At 40.1% G+C, this 24609-nt stretch overlaps 1 protein-coding gene across 27 annotated transcripts in view; it reads left to right on the plus strand.

The window, feature by feature from the left end:
- The first annotated feature begins 1283 nt into the window (after positions 1 to 1283).
- Positions 1284 to 24609, plus strand: part of R3HDM2 (R3H domain containing 2) — a 148564-nt gene continuing 125238 nt past the window's right edge. For 24 of the 27 annotated variants that reach the window (XM_057556295.1, XM_057556309.1, XM_057556307.1 and 21 more), the window contains exon 1: positions 1284 to 1464. The gene's annotated coding sequence lies outside the window, so the exon portion shown is untranslated. Of the gene's footprint in view, positions 1465 to 1557; positions 1679 to 24312; positions 24433 to 24609 lie in introns of those variants that run through there. The other 3 variants (XM_057556299.1, XM_057556298.1, XM_057556323.1) reach the window with 2 other exon arrangements.

Here is a 24609-nt window from a genome sequence, read left to right on the forward strand (position 1 = left end):
ACTCCTACTTATATTCTTCAAGGTTAACTGAAATTTCACCTTTAGCTTCTCTGTAGCTTACTCAATCTCTTACATCTAGGAACTAATTGCTCCTTCTTGTGTTTCCACAGCACATTGAACACCTCTCTATTATAGCACTTACATTATACTATAATTTTTTTGTTTCCTACTGCAGTTCCTGTCACATAGTAAATATTTAATGGTTGAATTCTATCAATGTAAGACTACAATGCTTCTTTGAGGGAGCTGGTCAAGAAACGATGCAAATACATGTAATTAGTAGCTAGATTGATTCTGCCTAGAATGGTCAGTGTGGAGAGGTTGCACATTTTTCTTTTTTTTTAACATCTTTATTGGAGTATAATTGCTTTACAATGGTGTGTGAGTTTCTGCTTTGTAACAAAGTGAATCAGCTATACATATACATATATCCCCATATCTCCTCCCTCTTGCGACTCCCTCCCACCCTCCCTATCCCACCCCTCTAGGTGGTCACAAAGCACAGAGCTGATGTCCTTGTGCTATGCGGCTGCTTCCCACTAGCTATCGGTTTTACATTTGATAGTGTATCTATGTCCATGCCACTCTCTCACTTCGTCAGGGAGGTTGCAAATTTAAGATGACTTTTTAAAAGAGAACTGTAGGTTAGAGGGTGGTGGCGGGAAGAAGTGATTTTAAATGGGATGTACTTAAACCTACTTTATTTAGAGTTAAATTTTTACATCTGGAAAAAATGGACATTTACCTACCACATGATCTTTATCCATTTATACCACAAATATTTACTGCATATATACTGTTTCGGGAGCAGAAGTCACTGTCCTAAGTGAAAGGCTACTTTGAAAGTGCTCTGTAAACTTAAACTACAGTTATTAGTATTATGTTTAAATCAAAGGTGAATCTGACAGACTTGATGGGCTTCAGGTGAACTGAGGGTCGCAGTGGATCTGCATGGGCGGCTGAAGACACAGGTAACGCGGAGGCGACAGAGCGAACGCGTGTGTCGGACAGCACAGCGTGTGCGTGCGGGCTGGGGAGGTGGGTGAGTAGGCAAGGGGCGTCTGTAGGCGTGGAGACATGCACACAGGAAGCAGGGACGCTCCGGGCGCAAGACGCGGTGACGATTACGCCGGACGTGGTGACGTAGCGCGCAGGCCGCAGCGGGGGGCGGACTCTGGGCCTTTCTTCCCCTTCTGATTTTCCCCCTCCCCCCTTTTCTCCCGTTCCGCGTTTGGTTCCCCCCTTTTCTCCCCCTCTCCCCCCTCCTTCCCAAGCCCCTTTCCCCTCCCCCGCCCCAGTCCCCCCTACTCCCCCGCCCTGGGCCCCGGGGAAACCCCGGCCGAGAAGAGTCCGCCCCCAGAAGCGCGCCGCCGCCGGCCGTCGGGGCCGAGCCGCAGCAGAGCGGCCGTGAGCCCGGGCGGCGGGCGGAAACGCGGGCGCCCTCCCCGCTACGGCCCGCGTGAGGTGAGGCCACCTCCCGGCCAAGGGGGCGGGCAGCGCGGGCGGCCCGTGGGGAGGGGGCGTGGCGGCCGCGCGGGCTGCCGGGCGGGCGGAGGCCCCCGGTCTGGGTCCCCGCGCTGGTACTTCCCGGACCCGCGGGCGGTGGGTCAGGGCCCGAGCCTCCCGTGAAGGACGGCCCCGAGGCCAGAGACGCCCCAAGTGTGCTCGGGGAGCGCAGGCGAGAAGCGAGGGGCGCGGGGCTGAGGGTGTGGGGCTGGCGCCACCTGTGGCCTGTGCGGTGGGACCTAAAAACTGTTGCGCCCTTGTGGTGCTCGGGGGTGACTAGCTCCATGTGTTTCTTGGGTCTCCGTTTTCCTTTGAGCCTTGGAAAAATGGGAGGGAAAGGTGTTGGAGTGTTTCAGATTATGCTGGTGTCCGAGTTCATTGGACAGAGATTTGAGTTGGAACGTACAGGGAGATGGTTCTGGAGCTTAAAAGTTGGGCCTACGCTAAGCTCGTAACTAACTCTTGAGGCTCTGAAAACTCTTCTCGATTTCGGTTACCTGTAGAACCCAAAATTTCAACGTTTGTGACCATTAGCCTAGTAAGTCCACAGAATTTTTATTCACTCGAAGTGAATTGTTCTTGGATAATGATGAGAAATGATCGAATAACAGTCCCAGAGGTTCATTAAATCAAAGGGAGGTGTTGGAAAATTTAAATTCAGCTGTCAGTTGGATGAATGTCCTTTTATATATATATATATTTTCAAAGAGACTTAACCAAAATTGAGACGCCTGAGCCCTGTCTATGTTGGTAGGCAGCATGGAGACTGGGGAGGAGGGAGGTGACAGGTTCCACTTAAGGAATGTCACACATTCTTTGCCTTTTTATTGTATTTTTGGATAGTCAAATTGGCACTTGAATCAGTTGTTTATGGCTCCTCTTTCTTCCTAATGCTTTTTTTTTCACCTCTCGTTTTATTTCTCCTGTTTTTTCCCCCCTTTTTGGCGTCTGGGACATCAAGACTGAAACGGCTTAAATAGTGGTGGAAGGTGGTAGTAGTTAGTCCATTCAGTTCACTTTTAGTTGTATTTTTCCTCCCTGTTGCAGTTCTCCACAGGGTTGAGAGAACAGAGAATCTTTCTTGAAGGTCTGATGAACTGTCAGCGAAAGTTGTATTTCAGAGTTTAAGTTCCAGTTTCGCGTCCACTCTAGGATCTACACCGTAGATCTTCAATTTAAAACAAAAATTAAAAAACTTGCACATATAAGAATAGGGTGCCTGATTTTTTTTAATTGAAAGAAGTCTGAAGAGGAGTTGGTTACCTTCCTCTATCAGAATAAAAATCAGAGACTTTACAGTCGTCTTTAAAGTCCAAGATATGTAGCAACCTCCCCCCCCCCCCGCCCCGCCCCAAACATATTCACTGGTCTCCGCTCTGTTCCTTGAGCACATCAGGCACACTTCTGCCTCAGCAGCTGGCACTTGGGTCTTCATGGATCACCTTTTCCGTGTAAACCTGCATAGCCTTGTGCCCTCACCTTCAGGGCTTTACTCAAATAGAGGGCTTCACTCTAACAGTGACATTTCTTCAGCTATCTATATTGCAAAGCCATTCCTCCACATATATTTACATAACTTCCTATCCCATTTTGCTTTATTTTCCTCCTTACCCCTTATCAACCTATAACATACTATACATATTTAGTCTCCTGCATTAGAGTGTAAGTTTCATGAGGTTTAGATGGTCTTGTTTTGTTAGTTGCTGTATCCTCAGCCCTTAGTATAGCCCTTGATATGCAGTAGGTGCTCAACAAATTTATTGATTGAATAGGTAAAGAAGAGGTTTTTTTTTTAAAGATTTATTTGTTTTATTTTTATTTTTGGCTGTGTCGGGTCTTAGTTGCGGCACAGGGGGGGATCTTCGTTGAGGCATGCGGGCTCTTGGTTGTGGTGTGTGGGCTTCTCTCTAGTTGTGGCGTGCGGGCTCCAGGGTGCGTGGGCTCTGTAGTTGTGGTGCACAGCTTCCAGAGCGCGTGGGCTCTAGTTGAGGCGTGTGAACTCGGTAGCTGTGGCACACAGGGTTAGTTGCCCTGTGGCATGTGGGATCTTAGTTCCCTGACCAGGGTTCAAACCTGCGTCCCCTGTGTTGTAAGGCAGATTCTTTACCACTGAACCACCAGGGAAGTCCCCAAGAAGAGGAGTTTTATTCTTGAACTCTCTCATTGTCATAAATGAGAGACATGTATTTCCACTAGGATTTTGTAAGGTATTTACTGGAAGAACTTGAGTTTTTTTTGTTTGAGTTCTTGCCACGTTTCTGTTTTGACAGAAGTCTTGTGCTTTCAGGTCATTGAGTGAAAGCACTTTGAAGGCAGAGAGGATGGAGTGTGGTGTTGGTGGTCTCCGAGGAAGATTATCTCAGATTTCATGTGGCTAGAATTTTTACTGTTTCAGGCTCTTGCCTTGAGGTTTGTTCACATCTCTGATGAGACGAACATCACCATCCTTACCTGTTTGGCCTCAGAGAACTGAGTAGGCTGGTTCCACTTTGAATTTTTCGGTACACTGAAGATGTTAGTATTTATGGTCTGGGCTGTACGGGTTAGATTTTTTTCCCCCATTCATGTGGAGACAGTTGAGCTTGAAAACTTGGAAGAATAGCTTTCTTTAACAATGATGGAGTGTTCGGTTTTGGGGAACATCTGATCCTTTTTTCTACAAATCCATTTGTGGGGTCATTTTTAGCAACTAAATTATATTAAGTTTGAGGGTAAAAAGAGCAGGCCCCCTGAGTTGTGTGGTTTATCCCTCATTTATTTTTTCCTTTCTCATTTCTTGATTGGTATATTTGTTACCTTCATTGATCTTCTGGCTAGAGTGGCCTGGATGAGATTTCTCTTTGGGGCAGTCCTGGCAACTGTTTTCCAGCTTAGGAAGGCAAAGCGGGTGAGGTAGTGCTTTTAACACTTTGTAGGAATGCTGGTTGCAAAGCTAGGTTTTTGCTGAAACTTTTGCCAGGACATTGAAAGCTTCCAGGCCCATGAGAGAACGGTTTGAGTGGGAAGTGGGAGTGGGAGAATTGGGGAACTTGTATCTATTGGACTGGATCTGGTTCAGTTATTATTATTGTAAAGAGGTATATTCTCATTTTGTGAATAATTCCTGACATAATTTTGGCACATTAATAAAGGCTTCTACCTCATTTCTCTTGTCTCTTTTAAAATCCTTTCACAAAGTTTCTAAGAAGTCTTTCTCAGGACCCAGAGACATTCAAACATCTCTATGCCATGTTCTCACCTCTTAGAGATCAATACTGTACTGAGTACTGACAATGTTTCAGTATAGGTAATGGTTTCTGAATGATGCATTGCTTATTCCTGTACCAGATCTCTTCATGAACTCAAGGAAAGCTTTCAGGAAAAAGCAGATTTTGAGGAAGGGATAAAAAGTGTTGCATTTTGGTTACATGGTCCCAGGAAGTACAGAGGAGAGAATTTTGTGAAATTCTGTGTGTGTGTGTGTATTTGTGTGTGTGTGTGTGTGTGTGTGTGTGTTTTGTTTTGTTTTTTTCCCCCTATGCCTACTTGTAAGATGGGATAAAGGACTCTGAGTGTCCCTCTGTGGAATGTGCTGCCAACTTATAAGTAGGAAAAATAACTGGACTCATGGCTTGAATATGTGTGCATGAATACAGTTGGTGGGTCTAATCTTAGAGATATTCTTCATACACAGTGGCTTTAGTGTTTTCCTTAAGCTGTATCCTTTTCACTGTCTGTAGAAAACATGCCACTTAATTGTCTTTTAGTGGTTACCTTTTGTTCTTACCATGATTGTCACTTTAGCAGTGTAGCACTTGTTCCATCTCTCCAATAAAGTTACTCTGTCCATTCCTTCTTAAGTTTTTTTTTTTGTTTTTTTGTTGGCTGCGCTGGGTCTTTGTTGCTGCACGCAGGCTTTCTCTCGTGGTGAGCGGGGGCTACTCTTCGTTGTGGTGCGCGGGCTTCTCATTGCGGTGGCTTCTCTTGTTGCGGAGCACGGGCTCTAGGCGCGCGGGCTTCAGTAGTTGTGGCGCACAGGCTCAGTAGTTGTGGCTCATGGGCTCTAGAGCACAGGCTCAGTAGTTGTGGCACACGGGCTTAGTTGCTCCATGGTATGTGGGATCTTCCTGGACCAGGGAATGAACCTGTGTCCCCTGCATTGACAGGAGGATTCTTAACCACTGTGCCACCAGGGAAGTCCCCCTTCTTAAGTTTGAATTTATTTCTGAAAACAGATATAGATAGGAAAGATTTCTTAACCTTGATCTGTTTTAACTCCTCTTTGAGTTCCCTTAGATTTCCTTAGTGTGTATCTATTTTCTCTAACACTTAAAAAAAATTGGTGTTGAAAGCCCTAATTACAATAATCTGCAGTGGTTTCATCATTTTTACTTAGGTGGTATGAAAGGAAAGATTCTGGGATGTTTCCTAAATCCAGGTGTTCTTTTTGCTTTTCTTCTTTTTTTTTTTTAATATTTATTTATTTCTTTGGCTGCACTGGGTCTCAGTTGCGGCATGTGGGAACTTTGTTGCGGCATGCGGAATCCCTTAGTTGTGGCATGTGGGCTCTTAGTTGCGGCATGTGGACTCTTAATTGTGGCATGCATGTGGGAGCTAGTTCCCTGACTAAGGATAGAACCCAGCCCCCTTGCATTGGGGGCGTGGAGTCTTTACCACTGGACCACCAGCGAAGTCCCCTCTTTTTGCTTTTCTGCAAGATCTCTTATGAGTTGTTCAGTCCAGTTGTTTGAACCTATACTGTGAAAGCTGTTTCAGTTTTCTAGTTTTGACAGTAAGTTTCCCAGAGTACTTAACTGTGCTTTTAAAAAAAGAACTGATCAGATTGGGAACCCCAGCCTTGAGATGAGAGAGAGAATAAGGAAAAAAGGTAAAAAAGCCTCAGGCAGTCATGTCTCCCAATAGTCAAAACACTTTTGGTATTTTTAAAGGACTCATTTTATTCTATTCCTCCTTAGTTTGTATACCACAAGAAAACAAAAAATCTTTTCGGTCCCTTTAACTGCTTGCTTGCTTTTCTAAATTGTCAAAGACTTTGATTTTTCCTGGGAGGTACTTTTCAGGCCTTTCCCAGTATTTTCTTGGGGAAAAAAAATGAAGCTAGTGGTTAAATGCTTTTGTAAGGTCTCTTCCCTGACTTAGCCCAATGCTCTAAAGGCGTTAGTAATGTGTTTTGCAGCTTGTTTTTGCTTTTCATTGAAGACCTCAAAATTTTTTGCAGGCAAGTAAAAACTATAGGTTTGCACCTACACAGTTACTCAGGTCCCAAAAGATCTCAGCTTAAGTCCTTATCCTGTAGAGCTAGAAGTGTAAAGATAAGTGAGGTAATCAGCAGGGTTTAAAATAACTCAGTTTCTTTCTCTTATTTTTAAAATTAATTTTTATTGAAGTATAGTTGATTTACAGTGTTGTGTTAGTTTCTGCTGTACCATAGAGTGAATCAGTTATACATATATCCACTCTTGTTTAGATTCTTTTCCCATATAGGTCATTACAGAGTATTAGGTAGAGTTCCCTGTGCTATATAGTAGGTTCTTATGAGTTACCTATTTTATATATAATAGTGTGTGTATGTCAATCCCAGCCTCCCAATTTATCCCTTCCCCCTCTTTCCCACTTGGTAACCATAAGTTTGTTTTCTACATCTGTGACTCTATTTCTGTTTTGTAAATAAGTTCATTGGACCCTTTTTTTTAGATTCCACATATAAACATACGATATTTGTCTTTCTGTGTCTGACTTACTTCACTCAATATGACAATCTCTGGGTCCATCCATGTTGCTGCAGATGGCATTATTTTGTTCTTTTTTATGGCTGAGTAATATTCCATTGTATATATGTACCACATCTTCTTTATCCATTCCTCTGACGATGGACATTTAGATTGCTTCCATGTCTTGGCTATTGTTAATAGTGCTGCAGTGAACATTGGGGTGCATGTATCTTTTTGACTTATGGTTTTCTCCAGGTATATGCCCAGGAGTGGGATTGCTGGGTTTATTTTAGTTTTTTAAGGAACCTCCATACTGTTCTCCGTAGTGGCTGTACCAATTTACATTCACACCAACAGCGTAGGAGGGTTCCCTTTTTTCTGCACCCTCTCCATCATTTTTTGTTTGTAGATTTTTTGATGATGGCCACTCTGACCGGTATGAGGTGATACTTCATTGTAGTTTTGATTTGCATTTCTCTAATAATTAGATGATGTTGAGCATCTTTTCATGTTCTTTTTAGCCATCTGTATGTCTTCTTTGGAGAAATGTCTGTTTAGATCTTCTGCCCATTTTTTAAAAAATTAATTAATTTATTATTTATTTTTGGCTGTGTTGGGTCTTTGTTGCTGCAGGTGGGCTTTCTTTAGTTGTGGCGGGCGAGGGCTACTCTTAGTTGCGGTGTGTGGGCTTCTCATTGCAGTGCCTTCTCTTGTTGCAGAGCACGGGCTCTAGGCGAGCGGTCTCAGTAGTTGTGGCTCGCGGGCTCTAGAGCACAGGCTCAGTAGTTGTGGCACATGGGCTTAGTTGCTCCGTGGCATGTGGGAATCTTCCCGGACCAGGGCTCGAACCCGTGTCCCCTGCATTGGCAGGCGGATTCTTAACCTCTGTGCCACCAGGGAAGTCCCTCTTCTGCCTGTTTTTTGATTGAGTTGTTTGTTTTTTCGATATTGAGCTGCATGGCTGTTTACATATTTTGGAGATTAATCCCTTGTTGGTTTCCTCATTTGCAAATATTTTCTCCCATTCTGAGGGTTGTCTGTTTTGTTTACAGTTTCCTGTGCTATGCAAAACCTTCTAAGTTTAATAAAATAGTTTATTTCTAATTGATATTTATTGGTTGTGAGTCTGTAGTGGGAAAAGAAAGAGAAAAAGCTGGTTTGCAGACTAGTCAAGTGCTATCTTGATCTTTTGGAGGTAATTTTGCTCCCACTATTAGTCTTCCATACAATTCTTGTCTAGTGTACAGAATAGAGATAGACTTTTAACATTATTAGCTAGTTTCCTTTGCCACTTGATTCGTTATCTTCCATGTATGGATGTTTTTGGTATATTTCATGTTGATAACAACATTTGTGCCTCAGTGTTTATTATTAATAATGATCAAAACCATATTTCATATCTGCAAAGCACTTTTCTCTTTCTTAAAAGCTGATCGGACCTTAAAGTGGTCAACGTTCATATTAAAAGACTAGATTTTCCAGGTATGCAGTTCATATTTTTGTGGGGGCTGTGTTTTTGTGGGATGTGCCAGTTGTAAGAATTTGTGCGTGGTTTTGGCACATGAGCAGCATTATGGGGAATACTTCCTTGGAGAAGGGTGGTTCAGACTTGTGTAAGCTTTATAACAGAACTAGGAGGAAAGTAATCAAGGCAGTGACAATCCAAACTTAATAAGGGATACATTTGAAATACATTTTTTCTCCCTATACTCACAAATTACATTTTCTCCTTTTTGATTCTGTGGGAGAAGGGAAGGAGAAGATCTAGGACTAGTAACCAGCTGATAACTTCTAGGAAACAATGTGCTATGGATGGGTAACAGGTGAATATACACATCTACGAGAAGTGGTCACTTAGTGTTTCTAATACTATTGGTGGAGCAGCTCCCAGCATCCATCAAAATCAATGGGAAGAACATGGTGGGCCTTGTTAATCTAACGGACTCCTTTTCATCCTTATCTTAATTCAGGTTTTCTGGCGTGTTTGTCATATTGACCCTTCTCTTTCTTGAAATGTTTCAGTGATACTACTTTCTTTTCCACTTGCATTCCTGGCTCTTTTTCTCCTGCTCATCCCTTAAATATGTGTTTTCCGTAAGGTTACTGTCGTATTCTCCCCTTTTACTTCTGATTCTTAAACCTTAAAGGCATAAGCATCTCTTGGAGAATTTAAGAATGTGGCTTACAAAAGCCTTCATGATCTCGCCTCTGCCAGCTGCTCTGACTTACCTTGTACCACACTTTCCTGTTCTTACTATTGCTTCACTAAATTTCTCTGTTTTATTTTCTCCATAGCACTTAACACTATCTTAAGTTATCTTGTTTGTTTTCTTGCCTGTAGTCTGGCCATGCCTAGAACCCAAAACCTATGGGACAGGGACCTTGTTTATTTTATATCTGTTATATTCCTAATGCCTAGAATAGTCCCTCAATACACATTTATGGAATGAATGAATGAAATGTGTGTTCCTGGGCTTATCCCCAGAGATTTTTGACTTAGTAGGCTTGGGATGGAGCCCAGGAGTTTGTATTTTAACAAACATTCCAGGTGTTTGTGATGTCTCTGGTCAGTTGTCTTGGATGACATTTAGAAGAACATTGTTCTATTTGTCAGTCTCATCCACCCTGATGGCTTCACTTGGCATCTGTTATAAGCTGGCAATTTGTGAGTCTCTGTCTCCAGTTCTGATCTCTTACCTGAGTTCTAGGCTCATTTATTCAGTGGTCTCTTGAACATCTCCATTTGACTGTTACACAGCACCTCAGACTCAACATGCCCACAGCAGAAATAATTTTTCCATGGAAATCTGTTCTTTCTGAGTTCTTTTTTCTTTGAATCATACTACCTAGTTGCATAAGCCAGAAACCTGGATGTCATACTTGAATCCTTCTTACTCTTTAATATCCAGTAATCATAAGTTAAGTAGCCTCTTATCTCTGCAGTTTCTCTTGAATCTTTTTCCTTTTTTTTTTTAAATTTATTTATTTTATTTATTTTTTTATTTTTGGCTGCATTGGGTCTTCATTGCTGTGCGTGGGCTTTCTCTGGTTGCGGCGAGCAGGGCCTACTCTTCGTTGCGGTGCGTGGGCTTCTCACTGTGGTGTCTTCTCTTGTGGAGCACGGGTTCTAGGTACGCGGGCTTCAGTTGTGGCACGTGAACTCAGTAGTTGTGGCTCGCAGGCTCTAGAGCGCAGGCTCAGTAGTTGTGGTGCACGGGCTTTGTTGCTCTGCGGCATGTGGGATCTTCTCGGACCAGGGCTCGAACCTGTGTCCCCTGCATTGGCAGGCAGATTCTTAACCACTGTGCCACCAGGGAAGCCCATATATAGTTTTAAAATCTGGCTGCTTTATCTCACCTGCCTTACATTTTGCTGTTTTCCCTTTGCTTTCAGGGTTAGGCTTCAGCTACAGATGAATTACTTGTTCTTTCACCTTCCCTGTTGTCACACCTTGCTGCCCTAGGGTATACCATTGTTTCAGCTGGACGCCTCTCCACCGGAAAACCACAGAAACCTTCCTTCGTTTAGGTGTAATGTTCTGGAACCCTTCAGGGCATCCCCAAAACTCTCATTTTGTCTGCCTCTCTTGGACCGGTTTCCACAAAGCTGGGTTCCTCTTTGTCTTTACCATGTTTACCTCTGTACATTCCATTCTAAGTTTTCTGCTCACACTGAAGTTAAATTTGCTAGGATCGTGATCTCTCCAGTGCCAGAAGAGCTCTAGAGCATGTGATTTTTGTCTTATTCCTCTACTAGCTGTAAGGAAAAGAGAAGGAAAGAAAAATAATTAGATAATTTGAGGCATATGTTCTAGAGGTCTGTGTCTAGATTGTGATTTTGTCAGGTTTTTTTTGGGGGCGCATCACGCGGGATCTTAGTTCCCCGACAAGGGCTTGAACCCGTGCACCCTGCAGTGGAAGCACAGAGCCCTAACAATTGGACCACCAGGGAATTCCCTTTGCCAGTTGTTTTGCCCCTCCTAGCTAACACTGTACCCAAGAGAGATCATTGTTAGAGTCTTGATTTGGGGCAGAGCTATACTAAAGCCAACAACTGAAATCCTGAACTAAGTTGTGCCTGTACTACCAAAGTTTTACCTTTATCATGGCATCTTCAGCCTTAAATTAGTTATCCCCCTTTCCAGTTCTCCTTATTTTCCCTTCAGAGTTACTTGGTTTAAAATTTATTCTTTGTGTTTTACTCTCTGTCCTAGCAGTATTTTTTTTAATTTAAAAAAAAATTATTTATGGCTGCATTGGGTCTTCCTTTCTGCACGCGGGCTTTCTCTAGTTGCGGCGAGCGGGGGCTACTCTATGTTGTGGTGCGCTGGCTTCTCGTTGCGGAGCACGGGCTCTAGGCACGTGGGCTTCAGTAGTTGTGGCACTCGGGCTCAGTAGTTGTAGCTCACAGGCTTTAGAGCGCAGGCTCAGTAGTTGTGGCACATGGCTTAGTTGCCTTAGCAGTATTTTTGACAGAAAAGAAGAGGAAGACGAAGAGGGTTTGCGCTTGGAGTATTTTCCCTATATGATAGTGCAGAAATATTTTTTCTTTCTTTTTAACTGAATGAGTGTGATGGCTGAAAAATTAAGTGTGATTGACTGATAAGATAGGACTACTGAAAGGAATCAAACCTGTTTAGTTTCTGTGTAGGCTTTGTGAGGGAGTAAAATCAGAGCCAGTGCTTGAGACTTGAATTTTTAACCCTGTTTGAAGTTCTCTGAGGCTGTGCTGAGTTTACCCTCATGAACTCTGCTGAATCAGTGTCTTTATATGTAAAATGGAGTTGTTGGTCTGTTTCCTTTTAGGGTACAGGAAAATTGACTTTTGGAGATATCTCAAGGTTAAATACAGTAATACTTCCTGATACATTTACTCATTTAAAATGTAAACACTTGAGATTGAAGCTGCGCTTAATGAATTCTTAGGCGAGCTTCAGTATTTTACTTCACCTGTAGTTAGTAGATAATACAGAAGAGAGACAAAAAGGTATCTACAGATATTAATGAGCACACTTTCCATGTAGCTGGGATGTATTTACATCTGTTTGGTGGCCACAGTCAGCAAGCATAGCCTACCTCACAGAAGGACGGTCTATATTAAACATGATCAAATTACTAGTCTCTAAATAATGTTCTCTAGTGCTGTTAGGTAACAGAACAGCATTGAAGTTATATTGGCAGAGATAAAATGGTGCTTTATTTCTGTGTGCTTTATTTTTCTCTTTTTTTTCCTTTTTCTCTTTGGAATTAACATTGCTTTCATAAATGTTTTTCTGCCTATTAGCTTCTTATAGGTTGGGAAATAGCAATTGTCTTTTCAGTTTAGCAGTCTGACTGGATTCAGCTATAGGATCTGTTCAGATCCATAATGTGTTTTAGGCCATGAGTCTCTTCTGTTCTCTCTGTTCTGTCCTGTCCTTTATTGTTGACTTGTGCTTTGCTCATTTCCCGCAGTAGGGGACACAAATTTAGCCATACGCACACACGCACACACGCAGTCTGCCACCTGAGGCCCTCTGAAAAGATTATAGATTTTCAATTAAGAATTACAGGCATTCACTTGCCACTGTTTCATCTTACCAACCCAGCTTTTGCTTTGGTGCACTATGAGCCTGTCATATAGTACTAGCTTAGAAATCAGAGAAACTCAGTTTATTATTAGTCTTTGTTAAAATAAACATCACCTATATGTTTTCTTTCCAGGACAGTTCTTTGTTAGAAGGTCTTCTCTTAGTTTCTCTTTCTTCTCCATTTTTACAATAGAAAGTGATCTTCAAGGCAGGTAATACCTCAAGAAAATTTATGGAAAGAGCAACTTACTCATTTACTCAAACATTTAATAGGTGCCCGTTTCTTGGTTAGATATTGTGTTATATGCTAAAGATACCAAGGTAGATGTGACATTGTCCCTATTGTCAAGGAGCTCGTGTTTTATTTTTATAGATTACAAAAGAGTAAATAAATTACAAGGTTATGAGTGTTACAAGGTGGTAATAAAATGTAATATGAAAGCAGGAGGAAGAATGCTTAATTCTAAATAACAGTTTCAGATTCAACTTTTCAGAGAAGGTGAAGTTTGAATTGAGTCTCAGTGGATTCATTAATTCAACTAGCATATGAATAGTTACGAAGTATTAGGTGCTGGGGGTGTAAAAAAACAAGACATAATCCTTACCTTCAAAGAACTTAGAGAAGTCAGTCAGGATACTGCAGGCTGATGAACTCTGAGCTAGAGGAATGCACAAAGTGCTTTGGAAGTACAATGGAGATCTGGAAAGACTTTCTGTCAGGGGGTTATGAATCTTGAAGGGCCAACAAGAGTTAACCACGTAGACAGGTATAAGGAAGAGAGCTACCTGTAGGGGAGGAACTACCTACATAAATGGTGGAGGTGTAGAGCAGAGCAGCATGATGCCTTTGACAAACTTCAAGGACAGGATATGCCTACACATGGGATGTTTGTGGGAATTATTTATAGAAAAGGCTAGAAAGGTAGATAGGGGCTTTTTTTTTTAATATATTGAATTTTTAAAAATTAATTAATTTATGGCTGATTTGGGTCTATGTTGCTACGCATGGGCTTTCTCTAGTTGTGGCGAGCAGGGGCTACTCTTCGTTGTGGTGGCTTCTCTTGTTGCGGAACACGGGCTGTAGGCGCACCGGCTTTAGTAGTTGTGACGCGCAGGCTCAGTAGTTGCGGTGCACAGACTCTAGGGCGCACGTGCTCAGTAGTTGTGGCTTGTGGGCTCTAGAGCTCAGGCTCAGTAGTTGGGGCGCACAGGCTTAGTTGCTCCGCGGCATGTGGGATCTTCCCGGACCAGGGATCAAACCCATGTCCCCTGCATTGGAAGCGCAGAATCTTAATCACTGGACCGCCAGAGAAGTCCCAAGGAAGAGTTTTTTAAGATGAGAGACTTGAGCTTATTTATATGTTCGGGGAATTAGCAAAAGACATTAGAGAGTGGTGATAATGGAGTGAAATTCTTTCCTTTATTAAGGTAGAGGAAAAGGTCAAGAAGGAGTGGGGACAAATGTTTGGTAACTGAACAAAGGAATTTGAGGGAGCTCCTACCTTAAAGCCCTGATATTCCTTGTGATCTAGGAGACTTATCCTTTTGGGTTAGGGGGCTAGTGTGTTCCAACAAAGAGCATTGGCAAAATAGGGTCCTTGAGAAGAGACAGAAATTTGAATAGCTGTTGAGAAAATGGGAGGGACAGTTGCCAAGTGGTTTGTTTGGCTAGGCAGACAGAGGTAGGGTGGGGTGGTATAGGGTGGGAATGCATTTCAAGCAGATAGACTAGCCTGGGCAAAGACTCAGGAGTATTAAAAACTATGGTATGTATGGAGAGGTAGCATTATTTTGAATGGCTGGAGAGAATGTATATAGAGCCTAATTTTGCGGTAGGCTTTAAGAGGTATATTAAGGACTTTGGAATGTTTTGAGGCAAAAAGGAACCTCTGAAGATTTTCAGCAGAGAAATGGAATGATTGTTTTATAAAGGTAACTCTGGTAGCACTTTGGAAAAATACAGGGGATTTAGAGTGGAGGGAGAGACACTTGTTAGGGGGCTGTTGTAGTAGTGCAGAAGATGTTGAAATCAGGATAGAGATGGGTATGATGGGTAAGAAACAACCCCCAAATCTTAATAGCTTGAAACAATGGTTTATTTCTCACTCACACTACGTGTTCATCAAGGATAGGTTAGAGATTTTAGTTATTCAGGGATAAAGGCTGATAGGCCAACAGAGCAATCATCGTGGACATAGCCAATTGCTCTGCTGGAGGCAAAAAAGAACTCTGGATGTCTTGTCCCATTAACTAAATTCTCTGCCTATCAGTGATGGGAGTGGAGAAGAGAGGACAGGAGCTGAGAAGATCAAGTGGATCCAGGAGATGGTGCCAGAGTTTGGAAATTGGCTAAATATGAGAGGTGAGGGAAGTAATTGTGAATAGGTGACTCTCAGTTTCTGTTTTGGGTGACTGGGTGGTGTTACTAACAGAGATAAGAAAGGGGGCAGGTTTTAGGAGCACTTAAAGTAAATATTAACCGACCTAAAGGGAGAAATAGACAGCAATACAATAATAGGGGACCTTAATTCCCCACTTTCATCAATGGATAAATCATGCAGACAGAAAATCAGTAAGAAAACATTGGCCTTAAATGACAAGTTAGACCAGATAGACTTAACACACATGTATAGAACATTCCATCCAAAAGTAACAGAATACACATTCTTCTCAAGTGCACATGGAATATTCTCCAAGATAGAGTATATGTCAGGCATGAAACAAGTCTTAATAAATTTAAGAAGATCGAATCATGTCAAGAATCTTTTCTGACCACAGTGGTGTGAAACTAGAAATCAATGATAAGAGGAAAACTGGAAAATTCATAAACATGTAGAGCTTAAACATATGCTACTGAATAATCAACAGGTCAAAGAAGAAATAAAAAGAGAAAATAAAAAATACCCAGAGACGAATGAAAATGGAAATACAATATACTAAATACAAAACCTATGGGATACAGCGAAAGTAATTCTAAAAGGGAAGTTCATAGTGACAAATGCCTACATTAAGAAATGAGAAAGATTTCAAATAACCTAACTTTACACCTCCAGGAACTAGAAAAAGAAGAACAAGCTAAACCTAATGTAAGTAGAAGGAAGAAAATAAATATCAGAGTAGAAATAAATAAAATAGAGAAACAATAGAAAAGAACAGTGAAACTAGGAGCTAGTTTTTATTTTTTTTTTAAAAGATAAAATAGACAAACCTGTAGCTAGACTCACCAAGGAAAAAAGAGGACTCAAATAAAATCAGAAATGAAAGAGGAGATGTTAACACCTGGTACCTCAAGAGACTACTGTGAACAATTATATGCCAACAACTTGGACAGCCTAGAAGAAATGGATAAATTCCTAGAAACATACAACCTACCAGGACTAAGTCATGAAGAAATAGAAAATCTGAGGAATCCCATTAGAAGCATACCTCATTTTACTGAGCTTGGCTTTATTGCGCTTCACAGATGCTGTGACTTTTACAAATTGAAGGTTTGTGGCAACCCTGCATTGATCAAGTCTATCAGCCCTATTTTTCTAACAGCATTTGCTTACTTTGTGTCTCCGTGTCACGTTTTGGTAATTCTTGTAATTTTTCAAATTTCTTCATTACTTTTTGTTACAGTGATCTGTGATCAGTGATCTTCCATGTTACTATTATGTTGTTTTGGCATTTTTTTTTTTTTTTTTTAATTTTATTTATTTATTTATTTATTTTTTTTGGCTGTGCTGGGTCTTCGGTTCGTGCGAGGGCTTTCTCCAGTTGCGGCAAGTGGGGGCCACTCTTCATCGCGGTGCGGGGACCGCTCTTCATCGCGGTGCGCGGGCCTTTCACTATCGCGGCCCCTCCCGCTGCGGGGCACAGGCTCCAGACGCGCAGGCTCAGCAGCTGTGGCTCACGGGCCCAGCCGCTCCGCGGCATGTGGGATCTTCCCAGACCAGGGCTCGAACCCGTGTCCCCTGCATTAGCAGGCAGACTCTCAACCACTGCGCCACCAGGGAAGCCCTGTTTTGGCATTTTTTAGCAATAAAATATTTTAAAATTAAGGTATGTACATTGTTTTGTTTAGACATAATGCTATTTTACACTTAATAGACTACAATATAGTCTAAACGTAACTTTCATATGCACTGGGAAGCCAAAAAATTTGTGACTTGCTTTGTTTCGATATTTGCTTTATTACAGTGGTCTGGAACTGATCCTGCAATATCTCCAAGGTATGCCTGTACTAGTAAAGAGATTGAATCAGTAATCAAAAACCTTCCAACAGACAAAAGTCCAGGGCCAGGTGGCTTCACTGGTGAATTCTACCAAACATTTAAAGAAGAACTAATACCAATCCTTCTCAAACTCCAGATTCATTTTATGAGGCTAGCATAACCTTGATACAAAAACCAGACAAGGACACACTACAAGTAAAGAAAATTACAGGCCAGTATCCCTGATGAATATACATGCAAAAATCCTCAACAAAATATTAGCAAACTGAATTCAACAATACATTAAACGGATCATACACCATAATCAAGTGGGATTTATTTCAGGGATGCAAGGGTGGTTCAACATCTGCAGGTCAATCAGTGTGATACACCTCATTAACAAAATGAGGGATAAAAATCATATGGTCATCTCAATGGTGCAGAAAAAGCATTACAAACAAACTCAACAAAAGTGGGTATAGAAGGAATGTACCTCAACACCATAAAAGCCATATGTTACAAGCCCTCATCTAACATTAAACTCAACTGAAGCTGAAAGCTTTTCCTTGCCACTTTTATTCAACATAATTTTGGTAGTCCTAGTCACTGCAGTTGGGCAAAAAAAGAAATGAGGCATTCAGATCAGAAAGGAAGAAGATTTGCAGATGACATGACATGATATTATATATAGAAGATCCTAAACACTACACCAAAAACTGTTAGAACTAATGAATGAATTCAGTAAAGTTGCAGGATATAAAATCAATATACAGAAATCAGTTGTGTTTTTATACATTAATCACTATCAAAAAGAGAAATTAAAAAAATAATTCCGCTTGTGATTGTAGCATAAAGAATAAAATACCTAGGAATAAGTTTAACCAAGGAGGTGAAAGACATGTACACTGAAAACTATAAGACATCAGTGAAAGGAATTGAAGAAGACACAAATAAGTGGAAAGATACTCTCTGCTCATGGATTGGAAGAATTAATATTGTTAAAACGTCCATACCACCCAAAGCAATCTACAGATTCAATGCAATCACTATCAAAATTCCAGTCGCATTTTTCACAGGGAACAAACAATCCTAAAATTTGTGTGGAACCACAAAAGACACCAAATAGCCAAAGAAATCTTGAGAAAGAAGAACAAAACTGAAGGTATGATACTTCCTGATTTCAAACTATATTACAAAGCCATAGTAATCAGAACAGTATGGTATTGGCATAGAAACAGATACATAGATTAATGGAACAGAATAGAGAGCCCAGAAATAAACCCATGCACACATGGTCAATTAATTTATGACAGAGGAGCCAAGAACAAACAATAGGCAAAGGATAATCTCTTCAATGAATGGTGTTGGGAAAACTGGACTACTATATTACACCAGACACAAAAAATGGCTCAAAATGGATTAAAAGCTTGAACATAAGACCTAAAACCATAAAACTTGTAGAAAGAAACATAGGGAGTAAGCTCCTTGACATCAGTCTTGGGGATTCTTTGGATTTGACACCAAAAGCAAAGACAGTGAAAGCACAAATGAATAAGTGGGACTATATCAAACTAAAAATCTCTGCACAGCAAGGGAAACCATCAACAAAATGAAAAAGCCTACTATATGGGAGAAAATGTTTACTAATCATATATTCGAAAGAGGTGCAAACTATTATATATAAAAAAAGCTACAAGGATATATGGTACAACACGGAATATAGCCAATATTTTATAATAACTAAATGGAGTATAACCTTGAAAAATTATGAATCACTATATTGTACATCTGTAACTTACATAATATTGTACATAAACTGTACTTCCAAAAAATCATATATTTGAAAAAGGGTTGATACCTGAAATGTATAAAGAACTCATGCAACTCAATAGGAAAAAAACCAATCTGATTAAAAAATGGATAGAGGAACTGAATAGACATTTTTCCAAAAAAGATATACAGATGGCTAACAGGTACATGGAAATGTGCTCATCATCACTAATCATCAGGACAATGCAAATCAAAACCTCAATGAGATGTTAGCTTACACCTGTTAGAATGGCTATTATCAAAAAGATAAGCGATAGTGTTGGTGACAATGTGGAGAAAAGGGAACCCTAGTGCACTGTTGGTGAGAATGTAAATTGGGATAGCCACTATGGAAAGCAGTATGGAGGTTCCTCAAGAAATTAAAAAACAGAACTACCATGTGACCCAGCAGTCCTACTTCTGGATATATATTTGAAGAAAATGAAATCATTATCTTGAAGAGATACCTGCACCCTGATGTCATTGCAGCATTGTTCCCAGTAGCTAAGACATGGAAACAACCTAGGTGTCCAGCAACGAATTAATGGATAAAGAAAATATGGCTGTATACAGACACACACACACACATACAGGAAAAAGAAGGAACTCCTGCTATTTGTGACAGTATAGATAGATTAGATAGATGCATCTTGAGGGCATTATGCTAAGTGAAATAAGTCAGAGAAGAACAAATACCGTATGAGCTCACTTAATGTGGAATCTCACAGCTACAGAGAACAGATTGGTGGTGGCCAAAGGCAGGGAGTGGGGGATGGCTGAAATGGGTGAAGGTGGACAAAAGGGTACAAATTTCCAGTTACATATATATGTTTATACACACACACATATATATAAATAAGTCTTGGGGATGAAATGTACAGCATGGAGACTATAGTAAATACTGTATTGTATATTTGAAAGTTGCTAGCAGAGAAGATCTTAGACATTCTTATTACAAGGAAAAAATTGTGAATATGTCTGGTGATAGATGTTAATTAGACTTGTGATTATTTCACAGTATATACATGTATTGAATCATGTTGTATACCTGTAGCTAATATATGTCAATTATATCACTAAAAAAGGGGGATGCAGGTTTCGGCTTAGAGGAGTGTTGGTAAAGTTCACTTTTGGAAAATGTATAGCAGCTAGTTGTCTAAATGAATCTGGAGCTCTACAGAGAAACAGGGGTATTTAGGTTTTTGGAGTACTCTGTACATGAAGGGTGTTCAGTCCATGATAGGAAATGGGATCATGCAGGGCAAACTTACAGAGTGATAAGAGAGCTGACATGAAGCCCCAGGAAATTCCAGAATGTAAGAGGCACTTCTGGCCTGAGGGCATTGGATTTTAATGTAAAGATTGACATTTTTGGGACCAAGGCAGCCTGTGTCTGTTCGTGACAGGTGACCCTCTATTATTTTGAGGAAGGAGCAAATGTAAGCTGTGAAAAGCTACTGCTTTGACAGGTACTTTAGAGTATGTTAGCTCTGTCATTTGTGCTAATGGTGGATTTATTTTTATTGGTCCTTAGATGGAATGCATTTTAATTCTTTTATTTGAATTTGGATATATTTGGCAATTCACAAAATTTTAATAAAGTTATTATAGCTTATAAGCTAGTTGCCAAGTCAGAGAAAGGCTAAAAATTGGTCCAGTCTCCCCATGTACTTACAGGGCAGTTAAGTGAACAAAGAATGTGATATCACAGAAGTATAATAATAGGACACATTAGATCATTTAATCCTCAGAAGACAGTCCCTATGGAGTAGTACTGTATTATCCCTATTTACAGTTGAGGTTTAGGGAGTGACTTAATCTGTTCAGACTGCTATAACAAAATACTGGGTGGCTCATCAACAAAAATTTATTTCTCACAGTTCTGGAAGCTGAATAGTCCAAGATCAACTATGGTCAGATTCTGCTGAGGGCCCTTGTCCTGGTTAATAGCCAGCATCTTACTGTGTCCTCACATGGTGAAAGGAGCTAGGAATCTCTCTGGAACCTTTTTTATAAGGCAGTAAGCTCATGACTTAACCACCCCAAAGGCCTCACCTCTTAATATCATGTTTGGGGGTTAGGATTCAACATATAAATTTTGAGAGGACACATTCAGACCATTGCAGAGAGGTTAGGTTAGGTTATTTGTCCATCATCATGCAGCCAGAACATAACCCAGTTTCATGCTGAAGTCTGCGCTTGTAATCATCACCTGGAATTGCTTTTAGGACACAGCAAAATTTATACTGGATAGCCAAGAGCTTGGGTTAATGTTACTGCTTGTTATTTTTCACCCCCATGGTTTTATGTAGAAGAATTCCAAACCTATAGAAAAGTTGAAAGAGTGATACAATGAGCATCAATATGACTTTTACCTAATATTTATTGAATATTTTGTCACATTTATGCTCTTACACTCTTTCTTTACCCCTTCCCTCCCTCTCGTTCTCTCTCTCTCACTTTCCACCTCTCTCTCTCACTTTCCCCCTCTCTCCCTCACTTTCCACCTCTCTCCCTTCCCTCCCTATACATATATACATTATTTTTTATTGTGTATTAGGAATTTGTATTAGGAAATTACACACATCAGGAATCTTCACCCAGAATTTGTTAAGTATATATCACCTAAGAACAAGGTATTTTCCTATATTAGTATAATACTGTTATCAAACTCATTATCACATTTAAATATTTTACAGTGATATATAATTATTTATAGTCTATAATCAAATTTCCTCCATCATCTCAATAATTGAGATATTGCTTTATAGCTGTCCTTCCAATCCTGGATTTATTCAAGTATCATGAATTACATTTAATTTTCATATTGTTTTAGCCTTTTAATTCAGAGCAGTTCTTTCTATTTTTGTTTTTCGTGTCATTGATATTTTTGAAGAGTTCAGGCCAGTTGTGTTGAAGAATATTTCACAATTTGGATTTGTCATGATTAGGTTCAGATTAAATATTTTTGGCAAGAATACTATTTAGGTATTGTGTGCTTATTGTGATATAAGTTTGGTCACTTAGATAAGTTGATATAGGCTACATTTCTTCTTTGTAAAGGTGCCTTTTTCCCTTTGTAATTAAGAAACAATCTGTGGGATGATACTGTTCAGATGGAATGACTCTTCTTTTCCTCTGCGTTTTGCCCAGTGGTGGTAACATTCGTTGATGATCCTTGTCTGAATTAGTTATTACATTGGTGGTTGCAAAATGTTGAGTCTGTCATTCCTTCTACATTTACTAGTTGGCATTATTCTACAAAGAAGAACTTTATTTCTCCCGTTTTTTGTTTTTGAGGATCACTATAGATTTGGTATTTTAAAAAATTCAATATGTTACAATCCTTTATCAATATAAAAAATATGTCATATATGTGTAAAGACTTTTTCACATTGGATATACATCAGAAGCTGTTTGTGGTATAGCATCAAACATTATTCAATTCTCTAGTGTCAAAATTTTAGCCTTTCTTGCGGGGGGGTTGGCTGTAATGTGCAATGATGTGTTTTCTTTTTCTTGATGCTTAGCATGACTAACAATTGTAAAAATAATACTGAGGAGCACTGCTTGGCATTGTTTATAGTTGGGTTTTTGGATACTGATCATATATCATGAACCTGGTTTGTTAATGCTTAATTTCAGAGCTTTGGAGTTTGTGTGTATGTGTATTTTTGTTCTTTTCCATTTTTTTTTTCAATAAGGAAAAGCACTTAAAAAAATACTGACAATACTTAGTATTATACATGCAACAATTGTCGTCACTTTGGTCAGTGGGAGCCCCTTCAAACTAACTCCTATGTCTTTTTGACTTGTCCCAGTCAAGTTTTGAGGAATTCCTTACATCCTGGCACAACAAGGTATTTTGGGCTCGCTTTGTACTTTACAAACCTGGAATCAGTCACTTCTGCAAGGAACCCTGATACCTTTAGTGGGGCATGGTTCCTTTAAAGGGGAACTGCTTCTCATTCTTAATTATCTATTCTTTGCTATCTTTATGGGATCAGTTATTTCCAGGACAAAAAATAAGAGTGGATTCCAGATCTAAGACCCTTCTATGTCTTCTCAGAATTATTTGATAATAAAGTGTCTAAATTGAATTACTTCTCAGAATGAAGTGAGTTATATATAGGCAGTGCTGATGACTTGCCATAGGAGATGGGATGTTGTGCAGAAAATTGGCATTGTATTGTTTTTTCTTCTCCTAACTTAGTGGTGACATGTGAAGGTGAAAATAAGTATTCGTATCCTTCTTACTCTTATGTAATCCAGGCTTTTTCTTTCTGTGGTATAGTCACTTGAGTTGTTTCCCTCTTTGTTATTTTCAGCTCTCTGAATTAAAATCTCCTTAGATAGGGAAAGTTCTAATCCAGGTCTTTTATACTTTGTGCTTTGAACCTGCATCTTGTATTCATCTGCACATATGTTTTACACATTGATCTGTGAACGCAGTCTAGGAAACTGACATGAAATTAGGGTGTTTATTGTTTTGAACATTTATGCTGGAGTATGGTTTTATGGCTCCTTATGAGGCCTGATGTTTTAGAAAATCCAAACTAGATTTAGCCTTAGAATTGGGATCTGGTACACCCTGGTCACTTATGGTCCAACAGCTTGAGAATGTCCTGCTCTGGGACTCTACGTGAAATGAGACATGTCAGTCCTTTCTACAAAAACTTTTTTTCCCCCTTGGTTTTTTTTTTTATTGAAGTATTGATTTACAATGTTGTGCTGATTTGTGCTGTATAGCAAAGTGTACAAAAACATTTTGCATTGAAGGTGAAACTCCTTAAACCTATCTATGTGTTCCTTTGAAGTAGAAACATAAATAAGCTGTAGGGAAAGTGATTTGCTATTAACGTGTTTTTTTTGTTGTTGTTGGCTGCACCGCACGGCATGCAGGATCTTAGTTCCCCAACCAGGGATCAAACCCATGCCCCCTGCGTTGGAAGCACGGAGTCTTAACCGCTGGACTGCCAGGGAAGTCCCATGTTTTGTTGAAATATTTAAAACTCTATCCCTGTGTAAGAAATATAGAATATATTTTCAGAGGGGTGATGTTGGTCACTTACAGAAGTTATAGGTAATATTTTAATTAACACAATTACTAACCTATCAGTTGATTACATGGCTTATATATTTGTTCTTTTATGTGGATGACTGCTCTAAGACTACTTTAAAAATTAGCTTCCTGGCAACATAGAGGTGCAGATATTAAAATGAATTGCATGCCTTCCAACTATTTCTATTACTTGGCTAAATTTAGAACCATGTAGAGCTCCTGCAGAATTGAAATCTCTGGGGATTTGAATAGTCAGGACAGACAATATTTGGCTTTTTGGAGTAAGGAAGAAGAAAAGTAGCTTCAAATTAATTTTTGCACTGTCACTCAGACTGCTTAATTAAGACACAGAGTCCAGTGAAAAGTCAAAACTGTTCTGAGAATTTTATTTGACTGTTGCTGAAAACTTGTTAGAGCCTAGACTGGGTGGTGAAAGGGATAATTTTTTTCCCCTCTTAGGTGAATTGCTGGAGGCTATCTACTCTGCTTTCTGCAGTGTCTCTTCAAATTATGCTTGATAAGTACAGTTATTATACTTCGCCTGGATGGATGAGGCAATACATCTGAGTTAGAGATCAGGTGAGCATTACAGTTGGGTACTTGTGGGTGAATTTCATGACACCAGAATTGTTTTGCATATGTGTAGATTCAGACTAGTGTAGGATATTTTGAGGAGAAACTTAGTTATTCAGTGTACACTTAACTACATGAAATAAGAAAAATCTGTTGACGGAGTTGGGTAGGACCTCAACATAA

Source organism: Balaenoptera acutorostrata, chromosome 11 (genome assembly GCF_949987535.1).
Source record: "Balaenoptera acutorostrata chromosome 11, mBalAcu1.1, whole genome shotgun sequence".
Classification (NCBI taxonomy): Eukaryota; Metazoa; Chordata; class Mammalia; order Artiodactyla; family Balaenopteridae; genus Balaenoptera; species Balaenoptera acutorostrata.